The 18,452-nt window shown below is 49.2% G+C and overlaps 1 protein-coding gene across 6 annotated transcripts in view; it reads left to right on the top strand.

Moving 5' to 3' along the window:
• The window catches only part of Kifc3 (kinesin family member C3), a 102,999-nt gene that overhangs the window by 35,511 nt on the left and 49,036 nt on the right, over nt 1-18,452 (top strand). The window contains exon 2 of one of the 6 annotated variants that reach the window (NM_001372313.1): nt 18,159-18,259. The exons of the other annotated variants lie outside the window; for them this stretch is intronic. The gene's annotated coding sequence lies outside the window, so the exon portion shown is untranslated. The remainder of the gene's footprint in view (nt 1-18,158; nt 18,260-18,452) is intronic. 6 annotated transcript variants of the gene reach the window in all.

Below are 18,452 nucleotides of genomic sequence, written 5' to 3'. Positions count from 1 at the left end.
TGTGCTCTTTTGTGTGAGTGACAACTCCCTGTGTTGACCAGGCTGACCTCACATTTACTGAGAGCCGTGTGCCTCTGCCTCATGAGAGCTGGGATTTTTTTTTTTCTTTTGTTGGTTTTTTTGAGACAGGGTTTCTCTGTGTAGCCCTAGCTGTCCTGGAACTCACTTTGTAGACCAGGCTGGCCTTGAACTCAGAAATCCGCCTGCCTCTGCCTCCTGAGTGCTGGGATTAAGGCGTGTGCCACCACTGCCTGGCGAGAGCTGGGATTTAAAGTGTGTGCCACTCACTGTACCTGGCTAAGGCTAGGCACTGGAGTGCTAGGCAAGAGCTCTACCGCTGTGCTGCATTCGCCAGCCTAAGATGACGTTTTGTTATGTTATATTTTTTTCAAGATAGGGTTTCTCTGTGTAACAGCCCTGAATGTCCTGAAACTCACTTTGTAGACCAGGCTAGCCTTGAACTTACAGAGATCTGCCTGCCTCTGCCTCCCAACCATCACCACCAGCACCTGGCCTAACCTGACATTTTCTAGAGCCAGTTTTCTCCTCTGTAAAATGGGTACAATGATATGTCTGTTCTGACTCACAACAAGAGGCGAGCATTGAGCTGGATCCAGAGTATCAGTATCTAGTTGGTGCGCCTGGTACCTGATGGTCCTGTCCTTTGTGCCCTCTGCTGAAGCCAGGGTCTTATGCAAGAAGGGCTCAGCTTGTCCTGGAAAGGAGCTGAGCTCCTGTCCTAGGTGACCGGCGGCTCCTTGGGCACCTATTCAAAGAGGATTATGGCCACTCACGGTGAATGATTCGAGTAAACCCAGCACTCTGGAGGCTGAGGAGGGAGCTCGTGATTCTGAGGCCAGAATGGGCTACATGGTAAGACTCTGCCTCAAAGAAGGAGAAGAAGAAAAGAGGAAAGGAAAGAGAGGAGAGAAATCTGTGCACATGGAGGAGATTTCCTCTGTCAGCTCTGTTTCTAGCTCCTGTGTCTCAAACAGTAGGGCCTGAAGGTTCCAGGTCTTGCCTTCGTCCAGGCCTGCTCAAAGACTGTATCTATTCAGCAGCCAAGGTGCCAATGAGCTCTGTCTGCCTGCCTGTCTCTCCAGGGAACACTCTCGGGCAGACCATTGCAAGCAACCTTGGCAAGAACACAGACAGGGTTTCGCTTCCAGCCTCCCTCCTCCCATTGGCAGCCCACGCTACCTCCTTGGCCTCACCCTGGCTCGTTCTGCTTTCTCATAGCCACACATGCACGTGGATGGCCACGTGCACTGCCCAGGGAGAGCTTTAACGACGGCGACGGCACAGCCCTGGGCTGAGTCTCAGCTCTGTTGCTGACTAGCTGGGCAGGTTACCTCACACCAGTTCCCTTTCCTGGAAAAGGGACATCATCCCAGTTCCTACCTCACAGGTGACAGCAGACGGCATCTGCCTGGCGACCAGCACTAGTGTGAGTCCCATCCCATCCTGAGATGGACATAGGGAAGGCCATGGAGCTGCTAGAGACTCCTCAGTTGTCCCATCCTACGTAGAATCACATAAGGACCACAGGCAAAGCTGTAGGTTTGCCAGGGTGACAGATTCCTAAACAGAGGTGTCACGTTGAATTTGTCTACCACTCATTCCAACCACACGTTTTTTCACCTGAAAAGCACAGATAACAAAAGGACTTGTCTCAAGGTATTGCTGGAAAGGATAAATATTATTTTCTCTGGGATGTCCTAGTCGGAATCTGGTAACCAGAGAGCATCTAAGGAGATACTGAGCCTTTTTCTTTTTCTTTCTCTTTTTCTTTTTCTTCTTCTTTTTCTTTGCTTCTTTTTTTCTTTTTTCTTTTGGTCTCATGTAGAATGACTCTAGTCTTCAGAACAGAACCTTCTAGAACTGACACTGATTCCCAAGCATGGGAGTTCTCAGTCCCACCCTCTCCCCAGCATCAGAGTCCCATTCTTGTGCCTGCTAAGAAGGGCAGGAGAGTTTCTGCCCAGTCAGGGTTTCATAATGGCAACTCCTCAACCCCAGCAAATGCCCTCCACTGGAAGGAACACTGTGAACCTAAGGCCACTGAGGGTATCACACAGGCAGGATGAGGCTCTGAACAGGGTTTCAGCTCCAAGAACCTGGAGAGAAGGTGACCCATGTTTTCACCATGCCAGGCACCCCAAAGCTCCTTGGCCCAGGGACTGGTTTGTGACAGCTAACTTGGGTGTAGGAAAGCCCTTTCAGGAGAGTGGACCTGTGGTCAGTCGGGTCTTTGGCTCTCTGGCCTCGGCTCTTGCCACATTTTCAGAGTGAGCATTATCCTCCGTAGCGTTATCCTCTGATATATAGCCAGCGTGAACACAGCCTGTACCACTGAAGACTCAGGATCCCAAGTGCACCTAAGTCAGACCGCGGCTGTTTGCAGCTTACCTTCCCCTTGGTGTGTTTCCTTTGGGGAAATCCCTTTAGTCTGATGCAGCACCCGGATGGGAGCCGATGGAGTTCTTGCTTTCTGCTTGGCTCCTTCCTGAAGTACCTTTTGTTTCCCAGAGTCCTTACTGACCGCTGGATAAAATATTAATGCCTCGCTGAGTGTGTGAGCCTCAGAGCCTTCCTGAGCGGGGTCTGGTTTCACAGTCCTGAGGCTGCAGCTGTCCTCGGGGTCTGCAGCAGGCCCCAGGGCCCCACACCTCAGCATAATTGTGTCCAGCAGGCAGCCCAACACTTACACTGCATGACAGTCACCTCCAGGGTGTTCCAGGCCAAGCAGCGTGACAGCATGACAGGTATGTGCCCTGGCAATAGATTGCATTGTCTGTGACAGTGGACCAAGCTGATGGCTTCCTTAAGAATGACTAAATCAAAACAGCCCTACAGAGAAGCAATGGCGGAGACAGTTTTACTATAGTCGAGTCTCCTCTTCCAACCCTTTGAAGTCACTTCTCTCTTACTACATGGACCCTGGGGATCCATGAGTTGGTGGCAGGCGCCTTTACCTACTGAGCCATCTCTCAAAAAGATGACTCCCCTCTTTCTTTCTTTCTTTCTTTCTTTCTTTCTTTCTTTCTTTCTTTCTTTCTTTCTTTCTTTCTTTCTTTCTTTCTCTTAGATAGGGTTTATTCTATAGCACTGGCTGGCCTGGAACTCGCTATGTAGACCAGGCTGGCCTTGAATGAACAGTGACTCACCCACCTCTGGATTACTGGGATCAAAGGCTTGCACCAAGCCTGCTGCTCCTCTGTTCCCTTTTCCTCCTCCTCCTCCTCCTCCTCCTCCTCCTCCTCCTCCTCCTCCTCCTCCTCCTCCTCAACATGAACTCTGAGCCTCCACTGAAAACATCAAAACATGCAAAAGAATTGCATGGCATTTTTTTTCTATTTTTAAAATTAGGTTCCTAAAGGGGTGGCAGTAACTGTAACTCTAACTTCAGTCCCAAGGGATCCAACACATTCTTCTGACCTCCACAATCGCCAGACGTGCGCACCAGAGATATACATACGTACAAAACACCCACATACATAAAGACAACCTTCAAAAAATACTAAACAAGATGAAACAGTAGTATTCGTGTTAGCAATTCTCTTCAAGGGGTATCTACTACTTGTAGGTGACAGGGAAGAGCCAGGATACAAAGGCATTCCTGGAAGCATTGGAACCATAAAATAACGTAAATACTTCAGGCTAGATTTGCTTTTGGAGGCGGTGTCTCTTAGCCTAGAGTGGCCTGGAACTTGATGTATAGCCCAGATCCTCCTGCATCAGCCTTCTGGGATTCCCGGCGGGCACCACCACCTGTGGTTTAGATATTGTATGGTTGGTTTGTGGCTTTCAGTCCATTGATTAAATCAACCAGACAGATGCACTCTTTGAAAGCTATCAAATCACGGTGCCAGGGGAGGTGGGACAAGCTGCCCGGTTGTGGAGGCTCTCCAGGAGAGTTTGGTGTGAAGAACCGAGTGCTGGACAATTATGATCCATGCTAACACATGAGGGGGAGGGGAGCGGTTCTAGTCTGAGCTGATAAATGGAGCTAATTTCTGGTGGTGGTGATGATGGTCTCCGAGGAACGGGGCCAGAGGGTAAGCAGAGAAACACATTCTGCTTGCATGGGGGAGGGGGGTTATACTATTTGAATTTAGATGGCTTAAACACTGTTATAAAATGAAATCGTCTTACAGCAAAGTGCTGACTTGGTTTTCAAGAGCATCAAAGCTGACAGGCCCCTGAGCAGCAGAACCACGGCTGGACGGGGGCAGCTAATTTCGGTGGGCAGCTGACACTCCTCTAAATTAAGCAGACTACCCAGGCCAAACCCTGACTCACAGCTGGCCCCACAGTGCCTCGGGAGTTAAGTGGAGTGGCGTCCCCCAGTGTTTATATGCATGCCTGTGTCCCTATTATCTCCTGTACCTTGGCTTTCATGAATGGACCTCAAAGCTGGGGTGCAAACCCCATTTCCCCTCCCAGGAGCCCAGGCTGGGGACAGATGCTTGGCACTGGAGGGGAAGGTGGACAGTGTGACTCATGAGCTGGTGCCTCTTCCTGGCCCTAGTCCTGTGTGAGGAAAGTCCCCAACAAGGTTACCCAGGTGCAGACCAGCCCAAGACTGCCCACAGGTTGGACTAGCAGCCTGCCAGGTGGGCTGGGTGGGGATAAGGTGCACCTTGGGTCACATTCTTTGGCCATGAATGCTCTGTCCTAGTTCTTTCATTCTTCACCTGAGTCCAACCTCAGTGATGGCTGAGTAGGCTGGGGATGCAGGGTAACTATTTGCCTGAGGCCCTGGCCAGGAGATGCTTCGAAGGAGGAGGAAGGTGCCTGCCTCTTTCCACCCAGCATCCTCAGAAGGGATGCAGATGGAAGGCTACATTCTCTGTGTAGACAGAGAATACCTCATCTTGATAACAAGGCATTAGCTGGCTCTTGTTGGATATGCTGTGTGTCTTTCGTGAACTTAGCCTGCTCACTGTAGCCCTGCCCCAGTCACCTTGGTGTGTTGTAGTAATTTCTTACCCCAACAAGCCTGTATAAAAAACACACAACTCAGTTATTATATTTGTAAGCTATATGCCTAGATTGGGCAGATCTATCACTATACTAATTTATTCCCCAGCTATGAGACCCTTTGCTATTTGCAGCTTCTCCAGGCCATGTGTTCCTGCTCCATCTTCCTTCGCCCTCTCTGAGACCTATAGTCCCACCTTTCCCTCCCACTGCCCAATCATGGGATCTAGTCTTTATTTGACCAGTTGGAATGGGGAGGAAGGTTCAGTGAGATCACCTGAGTACATAATCTATTCCTCATTTGGGATGTAGGGCAGCCCCTCCTGAGGAAGCAGAATTAATATCAAAACACAAACAGCACCAGGGCCACCCACAACATTGGTTCCCTCCTTAAAGCTTATGATACATCTTGTTAGTCTTGTCTGCTTCTCTCTCTCTCTCTCTCCCTCCCTCCCTCCATCCCTCCCTCCCTACATCTGTTCAGTGTTTTACTCTGTACCCCAAGCTGGCCTCAAGCTCACCACCCTGCCTCAGCCTTCTGGAGACACAGATGTATGACTGCATTTTGCTTATCCATGGTTGTTTTCATCTGCTTGGGGAGCCTTTACTCAAATACTTGGGACTAGAAGTATTTCAGAAAAAAATATATATGTATGTATATGTATATGTGTATATATATGTATATATGTATATATGTATATATATATGTATATGTATATTTTTATGTATGTATGTATATATATATATATATATATATATATATATATAATTTCCCATTTCCTCCCATACACATGATGGGATTTCTTTGGGAGGGGAACCCAAGATCTGTTGTGCTTCCTGTTGCCTGAGGGAACATTTGTGCCGTGTTTCTTGTTCTGTTTTAAGTTTTACATGGGAGCCAGCGATTCAGACGCAGGTCCTTGTGCTTGCAGAGCAAGTGTTCTTACCCACTGAGCAATCTTCAAAGCCCACACTTATTTTAATTTTCAAAATAATTTTTTTTAAAGATTTATTTATTTATTATATGTAAGTACACTGTAGTTGTCTTCAGACACTCCAGAAGAGGGAGTCAGATCTCGTGATCGGATGGTTGTGAGCCACCATGTGGTTGCTGGGATTTGAACTCCTGACCTTCGGAAGAGCAGTCGGGTGCTCTTACCCACTGAGCCATCTCACCAGCCCATAATTTTTTTAATGTACAAGTATTGTGCCTACATGTGTATCTGTGTACCACATGCCTGTCTGGTGCCTGAGGAGGAGTTGGATTCCCCCAGAAATGGAGTTATAAATGATGAAGAATGGCCATGTGGGTCCTGGGAATTGAACATGGGTCCTCTGGAAGACCAGCCTTTGCTCTTAACCTCAGAGCCATCTCCTCAGTCCATTTAAAAAGATCTTATTAAATTTGTGTGTGTGTGTGTGTATTTTGAGATAGGCCTTGGTCCTCTGGCCTGTTTCCTGTGTGCAGGAATGACAGACCTGTGTCACCTCATCTGGATTATGCACTATTTTTTAATTGTGTCTGCATTTCAACTGTAACCTGTCACATGAGGTCAGGTGTGGAATTTTCCAATGGAGACATCTTGTCAGCGTGCAGCAGGCAGTTGTGAAGACTCAAGCCTGTGACCTCTGTACTCTGGGGCATGCAACAGAAAGATCACAGGCTCCATATGAGCCTCTGAGGGACGCCTGGGAGTAGAGGGACCAGTTCGTACAGAGCTGGGGGATTTCCAGGACAAGAACTTCCAGCACTAAGGTCAGGACAGGTCAGCCCACAAGGATGAAGCCACCATCCGGAGAGACTCTGCAACCCTCTCAGTAGCAGGGCCAGACATGGCTTCTTTTCAGATGCTATAGAAAAGTTGGAAGAATAATCAAAGAAATGAATCTCTGTGAGTTCCAGGCCAGCTAGGGCTACTGAGTATAATCCTTTCTTAAAAACTGCATGAGAAGTTAGATAGCATGGCCTATACCTTAAAAATTTCCAGCACCTAAGAGGCTGAGGCAGAAGGATCAAGAATTCAGGGGTATGCTGGGCTACAAAGCAAGACCCCATCTCAAAAAAGAAGACGATAAAAGTTCCTGGATACCGGGCCCCCAGACTTGAGCCTTCCTCACACTCCTGTTCCTTTAAGGCTGTTTAACCCTTTCTTCTCCCTCCCTCTGACCACTTTTATTTTCATTGTCATTGTTTTTTATTTTGTTTGTTTTGAGAGCTCTGGGTGGCTTGGAACTCACTCTATAGACCAAGCTGGTCTCAAACTCATAGATACCCTCCTGCCTCTGCTTGGGATTAAAGGCATGTGCCACCACTCCCTGGTGTGTCTCTCTAAATACTTTGTCTGTCTGTCTCTCTCTCTCTGTCTCTCTCTCTCTGGGTCTCTTTCTCTTTCTCTTTCTCTCTCTCTCTCTCTCTCTCTCTCTCTCTCTCTCTCTCTCTCTGTTTCTCTATGTCTCTGTCTCTGTCTCTGTCTCTCTGTCTCTCTTTCAGACAGCAGAGTTTTTCTGAGTAGCCCTGGCTGGCTTGAAACTATTCTGTATTCTGTAAGCTAGGCTGCATCTGCCTCCCAAGAGCTAGGATTAAAGGCGTGCTCCACCCCCGCCAGATCCAGACCCAGTATCTCTTTCCCCTTCCATACAGAACCATGTACTTCATAAAAAACCCAAGAAGCTCTTTGGTGCTCCCTGTCCAGCAAGCAGCATCAGGAAGTTCCTGTCAAAACAGCACTGCCATCTACCATGCAGTCCACACGGGAATTTGCCAGTTGTCCAGAGAGTGCCCACTAAAGCAGCTGGACACCCAAGCTCACATGATGCCTGTGCACAGTTGTCTCTTTGGGTTCCTTCAGCCTGAAGCAGTCTCTGTTTCATGAAGTTGACATTGGTGAAGGGTCAGGCCAGTTATTCTGTAGAAGGAACGTGGCAGAGCATGACATACAATTGGCCCCTAAGAAGTACCATCATGGGGGCAGGGCATAATGGCACACATCTGTAATCCTGATACTCAGGACATTGGGGCAGAAGGATCATGAGTTTGAGACTCTCATGCACGCGCGCGCACACACACACACACACACACACACACACTATTGCTATGTATGCCAGACTTCCTGTGTATATTAGCTCGTCCATCCTTCAACTTCATCTTTTTTTGAGGGACTAGTGGAAGTCCATTTTTATGGGCCCTGGAAGGGTAGGGTCTTACCTCAGGTTGCTCAGCTATGAGGTGAACCATCAGAGTTTTTCCCTGGGACACATTTTCTTAACCACTGGGCCATCTGTCCTTCCTGGTGTTTCTTTTGACGTCCAGAGCTCCTCCAATGTCACCAAATGTCCTCAAGGTCCTCACACATCCCTTACCCACACTGCCCCTCCTCCTCACGGACCTTCAGAGATAGGCAGATCTTTGTACTTTCCCCACACCACCAAGAGAGAAGATGCAATTAGCCTTCAGTACCTTGGAGAGGTTCCAGCAAAAGTGCGCAGAGAATTGCACGTAGTCCTTTCACCTTTGAGTTTAAAGCCTCGGCCGCCCAATCCACGTCACTGTTGTGGGCTGTGCATGATGACATAGACCAAGGAGCCCTCCCTTGGTTGGTATCTGTAACAGTAGCCAGAACTGGGGCAGCAGAGAGTCACCTGGTTTCTCTAACTCTGACCAACACCGCATCTAGAGTTGGAGGCCTTTCTCACAGAGCATACAACAGACTCCTCAGTGTGGTGAACCAGGGTGTTGGCCCAAAGATGTTCATGCCTATCTCCAATTAGGTCTAGTCACAGACTTTCTCCTGGTGGAGGCCAGCCACCCGTTCTGTTTGGCTCATATGTCCACAGTGGCTTCACTTGGGTCTCACTATCTTGGGTCAGTCTGCTGGTTCTGTCCATGTTTGTTTTTTGCGTCTCTGCATTCCCCAGTAGACTTGTTTTTCATTAAGTGACTATCCACTGAGGCCCTAGTATGTATCCACTGGGTAATGTGGTGGGTGCTAAGAGCAGCAGAGACTGAGACCAGAGGCCTTTGCCTCATGAAACTGAGACAACTGGGAAGCAAGAGAGATGGGTCCCTAAGGTCACTGCAGGAGGCAGTAAGTGTGGTGAGGAAATGACAGTAGCAAGTTAAGGTGGAGAATGACTGGGGTCTCTATGGTGACTCCATAGACAGATTCCATGACTCTAGGTGGCTCAAGAGGAGACAGTTGAGCTGGGATTCTAAGGATGAGGAGCCAACATGAAGGATGTCAGGGATGGTATCCCAAACAGAAACAGCAGCAAGTGCAGAGGCCTGGTGACATGTTTGGGGATCAGGAGGAAATCTGTGACTGGAGTTAATTGGAGGAGGCCCATATTTTTGCACTCGCCTTGAGCAATGAAGGTTGTTGTAAGCTTTGCAGGAAAGCAATGGGCTTTTGAAAAACCAACAAAAGTAAATGAAAGTAAGCATATGGTTGTGGCTCATACCGGTAATCTCAGCTCTCAAAAGGCTTGAGACAGGAGGATTGCCTTGAACTTGAGGCTCCCCTGGATTACCGAGTGAGCTTGAGGCATGCCTGGGTCATAGAGTAATAACAGCAAAAAAGAAAAGTATATGAAAATAATGGTGACTGCCATGATGGAATCCGATATGGAGATGAGACCTTTAAGTTTCCTTTTTTAGGCTTTTATCTTAAAGGCAACAGAGAGGCCTAGAGTAGAGGTGAGTACTGCTTGGGTCTTGCAGCAGCAGGTCAGAGACAGGACCTGAGATCATCCAGCGTGATGGAGTCAGAAGAATCCATCAGTGACACCATAGCTACCGTGGTTTGAACACGCTTGGCCCATGGGAAGTGGCACTATTAGGAGGTGTAGCCTTGTTGGAGGAAGTGCATCACTGTGGGGTAGGCTTTGAAGTCCTATGCAAGCTCTTCCCAGTGCAGAGTCTTTTCCTGGCAGCCTTTGAATGAAGATGTAGAACTCTCAGCTCCTCTAGCACCAAGTCTGCCTGCAGGCTGCTGTGCTTCTCGCCATTATGATAATGAACTGAACCTCTGACACTGTTAGCCAGCCCCAATTAAATGTTTTCTTTTCTAAGAGCTGCCTTGATTATGTTTGCTCTTCAAAGCAATGAAATGCAAACTAAGACAGCTGCCAAGGACCAAGACTTAGTGGTCAACATCTTGGGCTCTGGTGTTAGCAAAATATATTATTAAAGCAACATTAAAAAAAAAAAGATTTATTTATGTATATGAGTACACTGTTGCTCTCTTTAGACACAACAGAAGAGGACATCAGATCCCATTACAGATGGCTGTGAGCCACCATGTGGTTGATGGGAATTAAACTCAGGACCTTTGGAAGAGCAGACAGTGTTCTTTGTTTGCTCTTTCTTTCTTTCTTTCTTTCTTTCTTTCTTTCTTTCTTTCTTTCTTTCTTTCTTTCTTTCTTCCTTCCTTCCTTCCTTCCTTCCTTCCTTCCTTCCTTTCTTTCTTTCTTTTTTCGAGACAGGGTTTCTCTGTGTAGCTCTGGCTGTCCTGGAACTCACTCTGTAGACCAGGCTGGCCTTGATCTCAGAAATCTACCTGCCTCTGCCTCCCAAGTGCTAGGTTAAAGGCGTGCTCCACCACTGCCTGGCATTTGTTTGTTTGTTTTTTCTTTTTTTTTTTTTTTTGGCAGTCAGTGCTCTTAACTGCTGAGCCATCTCTCCAGCCCTTAAAGCAGCATTTATGATAGTTAAAATCAACAAAAAATATGTTGACTAATGGTGGAGATAAAAGTGAAGCCCAAGCTGGTCTCAGAACTTATATACTTCTTACCTTGGTCTTTGCACTGCTGGGAATATATGTGTGTGTACCATGTGTGCTTCTCATGGATCCTTCTTTATGATTTCTTTTTCTGTGTGTGTGTGTGTGTGTGTGTGTGTGTGTGTGTGTGTGTGTGTGTGTGTACACGATGCAGGTGCCCATGAGGTCAGAAGGCAGCACCAGATCCCCTGGATGAGGGTGCTGGGAACGGAACTTGGTTCCTCTGCAAACACCAGATGTGCTCTTAACCACTAAGCGGCCTCTCCAGCCTTCTTGTGGATTCTTGATCAGATCTCTGGTGTGCCCACAGAGCAGAGCAGGCGCTGGTCTGCTACCTGAGAAGGCCAGCTGGAGCCTTTCACAAGCTTGGCCGGTGTAGCCGAGGTGGATGTTATCAGCAAACACAGTAATGATCATTCTGGGTTAGGAGCCTTGACAGGCTTAGTAAAGCCACAGACTGCTCCTGTTAGACTGCCTGGTGACATCTATGTGGTGGAGTGTGGGCCAGACCTGGTCACTTGTTCACTGTATGAACTTGGCCATTTTCTCTGTGAACTGTAAACCTAGCCCCTCAAGGTTCTGTAGCAGGAGCTTTGTGGGTGATCTGAGAAGGTAGGGAGATAAGAGACAACATTATTGGGACCCTAGAGTCAGAGAAACCAGGTGAGGCTGTGTGATCTCTGACCAGTTGCTCAACCTCTCTGAGTCTCTTGTCTGTGTGATGTAAATGGAAGCAGGATCAGGTATGCTGAGCCAATTGTATATAAAATATTGGGTTGAATACTGTCTGTGCCCTGAACTAGTGACCGGGCCCTGATTTAGAAATATGATCTTTGCGGATGTCTGTGAGGTCACATTGAGTACTATACGGGTTGGTATCTTTCTAAGAAGAGGGAACTCTGGCCACAAGAGAAGTCCAGAGTCTGAGCCAGAGACGGGGCCAAGCAAGAAGCATTCCATCTTCCAGCCAAGGAAACCCAAGGGTTGTTGCCATAGCCAGAGAGGCAAGGGCTCTCCCCTGGGACTGGCAGATGGGATAGGCCCTGCTTGTGACCTTGACTGTGGATTACAGCCTTGAGAACTACTGGGAATTTTCTGTCATTTTTTAGCTACCTATTTTGTGGGGATTTTGTTCCAGGACCATAAGACCCTCACAGTATAGTACAGCAACGTGGTATGCAGACCCTACCTATCTCAGCACGGGGCTGGGGTCAGTGGCCATCCTTGCTCTCACCACCCTCTCAATTCATGGTTCAACATTGGCCAGGATGCCTGCAGACTCCTTTAGTTATTCCTCCAACCTCCCTGATCCCATGTTATACTGGAGTGGCCACATCCCCTCCATTGCCTTTCCTGGAAGAGGTGGGTGACTTCTATTTTTAACAATCTTATTTATTCTCGGGGGGGGGGGGGGCGGTATGTATGTGCCTCGGCACAGATGTGGAGGTCAGAGGACACCGTGTGGGAGTCAGTTCTTTCTACCACGTGGATTCTGGGGAACCTCAGGCCCTCAGGCTTGGCAGCAGGCATCTTTTACCCACTGAGCCATCTCAACAGCTCAGAGGTGGTTGGCTGGCTTCTGAGTCCTCAGAGGGTGTGTTGAGGTTAAGGGTCCCGCACACATCCTCGTATGTGAGGGGGTGGGGGTTGTCCCAGACACCGCCCGTGCAGCAGCAGCAGCCCAGCCTGGTTTCGGAGCTGGCATGTTTCATAAACCTGTCTGGCAACAACATTCTTCCACCACCGAGCTGTCACACACAGGGCTGTCTGCTGTGGGTTTGTGAGGCAGCTGAGGCTGCTGCCTGTGAAGCCAGCTGTGACTCACAGGAACCTCAGAACTGGCACCAGGACTCTTCAGTGATGGTGGACAGAGAGCTGCTGGCTCTCACAAATTGCCCAGAGACTGAGATTGGCTCTCAGAGGCTTTTCTCCCCAAGACAGAGGGGGAGCCACTGGGGTGACAAGGGAGAGAGGGAGATCACCGGGCCTTGGAGAGAAACAACCTCAGACCTCCTACTGATCAATTTCTTGTCTTGGTCATCTCTCTCTTTTTAATTGATTAGTTGATTGTATGTATGCGTATAGATCAAAGGACAACCCATGAGAATCAGTTCTTGTCTTCCACCAAGTGGGATCCATACCAGGCCCATTAGGCTGGGCAGCTGCCACCTTCATTCATTCATTAAGCCATCTCGCGTCTCCCTAGGTTATCTTTTCTCACTTGTAAAAGAGATTGCTTTTGTTTTGCTTTTTCCGCTCTGTGGAGCCCTGGCTGCCCTGGAACTCACTTTGTAGCCTTGAACTCTGACATCCACCAGCCTCTGCCTCCTGACTACTGGATCAAAGGTCAAAGGTGTGTACCACCAATATTGGCTGAAGTTTTTTTGTAGTGGGGGGGCAGTGGTGGGTTAAGACAAAGTCTTTCTATGTGATCCATACTGGCCTGAAAGTCCTTATGTAGCCTAGGCTAGCCTTAAACCAATGAACTTGGTGCCTCGGCCTCCTTAGTTCTGAGATTACAGGTGTGCACCACAGATCTAGCTTGGTTGGCAATGTTTCAAGGCTTACTGTTAGAAACAGAAGGGTTTCCCCACCTCTCCTCTGCATCTCTGTATCATTTAAGTAGCTCCAGGTAGCAGGCCAAATGGCTCAGATCTTCCAGGAAGAGAGTTTCCCAGCATCCTTTGCCAAGGCCTGTGGGTTACATTGATATTAGACCCCAAGGGGAAAGGGAACAGAATTCCTAAAAGTCTTCAAGGTTGCAGACCATTTGTAGCAGGATGTCTGGCCAAGTCCACATGTGAATGGCACTGGGGACATTAGCAGTACTTGCTATGGGGCACGGACTCAGTTTAGGAACTCAACCCTGTGTGGGTGTCTGTGGTAGGGAGTAGCAGGAAGTCTGAGGGCGTTTGGGACATTTGTGGTAAGATGAAAGAACTTGGTGACACCATGACCAGGCTACCTTGTGGTGAACCAAGCCTTTCCCTAGCCTCAGGTAGATAGTTCTACATCAGGCTCCCCTGCCTATCAAAGCTGGAGGGGGTTATGCATCATCATGGCCTTGAAGGGCATCACAGTAGAAGAGGAAGGACCGGAGGCTTGATGTGGTCCAGCCCAGCTAGAAGACAAATGGAAGAGAACTAGGAAAAGAGCCCCTGGGGCTTCTGAGAGATGGCTGGAGGGGACAAGTGACTGTAAGAACTGGAATGGAGCTGGGGAGATGACTCAGTAGATATAGTGCTTGAGGTGCAAGCATGGGGACCAGAAAGCTCCCAAAACCCAGGTAAATGTCAGGGGGGCTATGGTTGTCTACCTGTAATTCCAACACTCAAAGTAGAGACGGGATCCCCAGAGAACACTGGGTGGTCAGGTTGTCACACTCTGGGTTCAGGTCAGAGGCTTTGCCTCAGTAAGGTGGAGAGCGATTAAGACTCCCTATATCAACCCAGTGCCTGCACATGCATGCTTACACATGCACCCACACACATGTAAACACATACATGACGGACACGTGCACAAAGGAAAAGAAAACACTAGGGCAGTTAAATCTTGGAGCACAGAGCACCACCTGTCCCCAAGGCTTCAAGCTGGCAGCAGGACCCCAAAGGAACTGTGGTTACCCATCAGCCTCAGACCCTCAAAGCTTGGTCACCACTGATCCAGACAGCCTGTTTGCCTCTGGCTTTGCTCACTGCGGGGCTGTTTTTGATAGAGCCTGGGGCAAAGACAGGGCTGATGGGAGAGGCGAAAGCAGATCGCTAGGCTAGGGTATCTAGCTTCAAAGGCGGCAGTGCCCCAGTCAGAACAGGGCTGTTTCAAGACTTATGCCTTCTAACTACATTTTAATTAAACAGAATTAGTGTTATTTATTAATTTTTTTAAAATTAGGGTCTTACTATTCAGCCTTGGCTGGCCTGGAACTCACCACGTAGACCAAGCTGGCCTCAAACTCGCAGTGGTCCACCCGAGTGGACCTCCTGAGTTCTGGGATTAAAGTCATGGCTACCACACTCAGCAGTTTCATTATTTACTTATCTGTATTTTTTGGGGTGTCTTTAAATTTCTTAAATTAATTTTCATTTAATTTGTGTGTGTGTGTGTATGCCCGCGCGCGCGCGTGCTCACCCAGGGGTTGGACTCAGGTGGTCAGGTTTGACAGCAAGCGCCTTTCCCTGCTGAGCCATCTCATGGGCCTGAATTCGACCTTCTTCTGCATGCTAGGCTTTGTAGCAGAAGGATTAGGAGGTGAAAAGAACTGTGGTAGTCTTAGTAACAGTAATGTCTCTTCTCTAGCGTGGGTAAATAGTACTATTCCCGTTTTGTTGTGGTGGTGGTGGTAAAACTCGGGGAGGAAAGGATTTGCCCAGCTGACATTTCCAGGTCACAGTCCATCACTGAGGGATGCCAGCGCAGAAACCCACTGTAGGGACCTAAAGCAGAACCACGGATGAACAGGGTTTGCTGGCTCACACACACACGTGTGCATGGCTAGCCTGCTCATATAGCGCAGGACCACCTGCCCATGGAAGAGCAGTGGGCTGGTCTCTCCTACACCAGTTCATCAAGATAATCTCTCACAGGCATTTCTACAGGCCAATCTGATATCGGCAGTATCTTAATTGGGAGTCCGTTCTCAGGTGACTCTAGGCTGTATCAAGTGATGAGTAGAGCTAACTATGACAAGTACTCACTGGCTGCTTTAAGGGTTAGCACAGAGTAAGTGCTTAGTTAAATACGCTGAGGCTCAGAAAGGCTTGCCTTGCCCAAAGTCACACTGCATGGGGGCGGGGTGTGTGAATCAGGGAGTCCTTGTCTGCCTAATGGAGGAGACTCTGAGCTCCCTCTCAGTCACACTCCCACACTAGGTGAAGTGAGGGGAGAAAGTCCGGTGACTTCTGACTGGTGGTGTCAGGAAGGCCTAATGCAGGAGGGCTCTGTCAGTTACTTCCCTGGAGCTGTGAAAAACACCATGACCGGAAAAGCAAGTTTTGGTTTATGATAGATGTCTAGTACTGGGGGTGACATGGAATCTGGGGCTGGAAGCTGAGGCATCACAGCTCAGCTGCAAACAGGAAGCAGAGAGTGACTATGGGACAAGGTCTATTCTGTGAGATATGTAGCACCGGGGTTACAGCCTTGGCAGGAACTAACTAGCCTGCCTGGAGTCAAGTCCACAGGGACCATTCCAGCACACACAGCTCACAGCAGCCTCGGGAGGAGAATGTGTCCTGAGTACTCTTTCGTATGTTTTGTTCTCCCTCTGTCTCCACCAGCCTGGCGAACAGGGCTCTTAGTTTTTGGAGAGTGCTCTGTCCAGCCCTCTGGCTGCAGCTCTCAGCTTCCTTGAGTCTCTGGGTCCTTGGGTTTCTTTCCTCTGGGCACATGTTACAGAGGCTATGAGGATGCTGAGCCCACCTGGTAAGCAGAGGTGGGCTCCCGGGAGCTGCTGGGTACAAAGCTGGAGGTGGACTTCAGAGTGGTGAGATTTCAGTTACTACCATGCAAGTGTTTGTCTGGGCCTGATGCTTTGAAGGCAGCAAGTGTGCCCAGAGAGCATCTTTTACTGTCTCCCTAAGTCATCTGTAGCCGCTGGCCCAGGAGGGAGATGAGAGGACAGGTCTGTGTGACAGAGGTCTGTCTGGGTTGTCTTCTAGGGAGATTTAGACACCCTTGGATTCTCTCAACGGGAAGGGCCCTATGCTGTCCTGTGTATCTGTGCTTCTGGCTTGGGGTCAAGTCTGAGCTGGTACTGCCCTTGGGAGGGCTTTATCTGCAGTTCCCAGAGTTGTCATCAAGATAGGGTGCACCAGATAACAGGGAACTTTGGGAGGCCCGCAGTTCCCAAAGTTTCTGACCCCTTTTCTGGAGTGAACTGTGCACCCTACTGCAGGGCTTCCAGCCCAGGCTCTCTGCTCCCAGGCCCAGCCCCTGCCCTGATTCACCAGGTCTCTCCTGTTCAAGTCTCTCCCATCTATGTTTTTCACCTCCTCCCTACCCCAGGTCCACATACACCGGCTCCTTGATATCCAGAAAAGCAAGCAGTTAGGCTGTGGTAGGGGCACTCTTGGCCCCAGTTGACAGCTGTCACTGTAGCCTGTACTTTGGTGAGTTTACTGAATGAAGCATATTGGGGTGGGGATCACTGGAGAAGTGCTGGGGGCTGAGCCTCCTCCCAGAAGGCAAACCTCAAGGCATCTCTAGCTGACCTTTAGGTAGGCCTTTCTTGTGGCCTCCTTCCCGTGCCCCCTCACCAGCTACAACCATCCTGAGTGATCAGCCAACCTCCTTGTTGTCAATACAATGTTGGAAGAGCCACCAGCCTGCTCTGCTCTACTTCCTTACCAGGGGGTGGGGGCAAGACCAACAAAATGGCCGGGATGCGTCCCAGATCACGCAATGGGCCAGAGGACACAGCTTATGTCTTGAAATACCCCCCTTTACAGCTTTTTTTTAAAGCTACCTTTCAGCAGCGTCCTCTAATATAAACTCATGGGCCTCCCCTGGGAATGAATGGCCATGCCTGCTCCTGCTGCACATACCCCCAGGAGATGAGGGAAGAGGTGCTGGGAGATTCCAAGCCGGACTGGGAACGGTTGTCCTTAGGTAGATGACAGCTAAGCTGGCTTTCCAGGATGTGCATAGCTTGGCTGTGAGGAAGGCTGAAGTTCATCCCTCCTATGCCCCGGAAGATGAAATATGGAAGCCCAGGAAACTACAGGGATCCTTGTCATTTCTTCCCTGACACCTGGATGCTGGCAGAGTCCCACATAGAAGGTTGAGACTTGTGGGGATGACTAAGAACCATGAGCTGTGGGAGGCTGGTTAATCAGCAGCGTCAAAACTTCCGTTGCTGTTTGCAAACAAGGGCCACCCCCAGAGGAGGGAGGGCCGGCTAGAGGGAGCAGCTGGTCGTGGTGGCCTCGGCCAGGTGATGCCGTAGTGGCTGCGGCAGACATGTCACCAGATTGCCAGGGTGGTCAGGCAGGGAACTACGCGCTCTAGAAGGAAGGAAGGTTCTTAGACCTGCTGCTGGCCCTGGCCCCAGCCCACAGAGGTTCCCTTTCTCGGAGTAACTGATGTTTTGCAAGCACCCAGAATGTAGTGTCAGGGTGGGGTGGAGACAGGAATGATGTGGCTGCCTGAAAACAGTGCTCCATTCAGGGTTTCCCTGTGTACTCCTGGATCCTGGCTGATGAGATGTCACATGACCTGCCCGGGAAGGTGTCTGGGACTGAAGAGCAGGTTGGGGAAGGGGATCCCGAGCCAGTGCCCTTAGCCAAACCCACCCGACGCAAGTGACAAACACTGTTGGCCTGAGCAACCTGGAGGCTAGCAGCCTGACACACCCCGCTCCTGACAGCCATCTCTCAGCCATCTCTTCCTGTCCCTCCTCAGAGAACCTGCCAGGGAGAGCACTCCAGATCCAACGGAAGAACTGTAAATTCCTGTGAAAATGGCTCTTCTCAAAAAGCACCGCCAACAAGAGAGTAAATTTGGTATGGACCTTCTGAAGGCAATCTGGTAACACGTAGAAATCAACAGGAAAGTGCTCAGGCTCTGTTCTGGAAGATTCTCTGAAGCTGATAGCCTCTGTTCCTTATTCTGCCCCAAGGGGTTTGTGTGGGGTTGGGGAACATGATTTTTTTTTATAAATGTAAAGAGTGGTAGCTATTTAATACTGACTCCTAT

This window comes from Mus musculus, chromosome 8 (assembly GCF_000001635.26).
Source record: "Mus musculus strain C57BL/6J chromosome 8, GRCm38.p6 C57BL/6J".
Lineage (NCBI taxonomy): Eukaryota > Metazoa > Chordata > Mammalia > Rodentia > Muridae > Mus > Mus musculus.
The sequence above is the reverse complement of the archived record's forward strand: the minus strand, read 5'-3'. Positions and strand labels throughout refer to the sequence as shown.